This window comes from Monopterus albus, unplaced genomic scaffold, assembly GCF_001952655.1.
Source record: "Monopterus albus unplaced genomic scaffold, M_albus_1.0 scaffold497.1, whole genome shotgun sequence".
Taxonomy (NCBI): Eukaryota; Metazoa; Chordata; class Actinopteri; order Synbranchiformes; family Synbranchidae; genus Monopterus; species Monopterus albus.
Genome location: NW_018128377.1, coordinates 161,461 through 163,392, shown reverse-complemented (window position 1 = coordinate 163,392; position 1,932 = coordinate 161,461).

Genomic DNA, 1,932 nt, shown 5'->3' with positions numbered 1-1,932 from the left:
AGGCACCAAAGACAGCTGGGGACGATATGTGGGTTGTTAGATATGAGACAATGGTATGAGTTTTATAGATGTGTAATTGTATCACTTTTGGTATAAAAGGGACTGCCCTTTACCAGTCAGATAGAGAACTCTGCGCGACTGCTAAGTTGTGTATGACTTCCCTCCATGCTGCATGAAATAAAAGACGTCTTCGAAGCTACTCCGGGTCTCCAGGCATCTTTATTGGGTCCTGCACGTTTCCACTACCACACCGCTATAGACAACATGTACCTCGCCTCCTGCTGTTAGTTTGTTTGTTTACCTGTTCGTCCCGGTCTTCTTTGTTATCACTGCCCTTCCTTTGTTGTGAGTATTACGGACCCTGTTTTGTTGTTACGTTGGCGTTGTCTTCTTTTTCCCCATTAAACCTTTGTTTTGTACTAGCACCTGGGTCAGCTATCTTGTGTCCTACCCCTAGTTCTCTCTCACCCTCCTGGTGAGGGGGGCTAACCCTAACAGAAAACATAGAGCAAGATCTTGAACTCCACTCTCCATTTTACAGGTAGCCAATGGAGAGACACCAAGACCGGGGTAATATGGGCATGCCGACAAGTGTTTGTGAGCAAACGGACAGCCACATTTTGGACCAGCTGAAGCCTAGACAAAGATGACTGGGACAAGCTGGCATAAAGGGCGTTACAATAATCAAGCCGGGAGGTCACAAAGGCATGAATGGCTTTCTCTAAATCAGTACGAGACAAGAATGGTTTTACCTTAGCTAACAGTCTTAACTGGTAGAAGCTCATTTTTACCACGGACTTAATCTGTCTATCAAAGTTAAAATTTGCGTCAAATATAACTCCCAGGTTTCTTACATCGTTTTAGGCATGGGGGGCAGAAGTGCCTAAGTCAGATATAGCCACAGCTGGGTGGGGACTAATAATGTATTCAGTTTTATCTTCATTTAAGTGGAGGAGATTTTGAGCTAACCAAATTTTAACGTCACGTAGACAGTTCTGCAATACGACAAGCGAGCCTGATTTTGTTGGTAGCAGAGGCATGTAAATTTGGATATCGTCAGCATAAAAATGAAAAAGAACATTATGACTGGATATGATGGCAGCAAGTGGCGACATATATAAGGAGAAAAGCAGAGGGAGAAAAGCAGTATATGGCGGGGAACGGTTTATGGCTGGCTCCTTTAAGTCTGGAATGCCATCCCGGCTGAACATACAGTGGGTACGGAAAGTATTCAGACCCCCTTAAATTTTTCACTCTTTGTTATATTGCAGCCATATGCTAAAATCATTTAAGTTCATTTTTTTCCTCATTAATGTACACACAGCACCCCATATTGACAGAAAAACACAGAATTTTTGACATTTTTGCAGATTTATTAAAAAAGAAAAACTGAAATATCACATGGTCATAAGTATTCAGACCCTTCGCTGTGACACTCATATATTTAACTTAGGTGCTGTCCATTTCTGCTGATCATCCCTGAGATGGTTCTACACCTTCATTTGAGTCCAGCTGTGTTTGATTATACTGATTGAACGTGATTAGGAAAGCCACACACCTGTCTATATAAGACCCTACAGCTCACAGTGCACGTCAGAGCAAATGAGAATCATGAGGTCAAAGGAACTGCCTGAAGAGCTCAGAGACAGAATTGTGGCAAGGCACAGATCTGGCCAAGGTTACAAAAAAAAATTTCTGCTGCACTTAAGGTTCCTAAGAGCACAGTGGCCTCCATAATCCTTAAATGGAAGACGTTTGGGACGACCAGAACCCTTCCTAGAGCTGGCCATCCGGCCAAACTGAGCTATCGGGGGAGAAGAGCCTTGGTGAGAGAGGTACAGAAGAACCCAAAGATGACTGTGGCTGAGCTCCAGAGATGCAGTCGGGAGATGGGAGAAAGTTGTAGAAAGTCAACCATCACTGCAGCCCCCC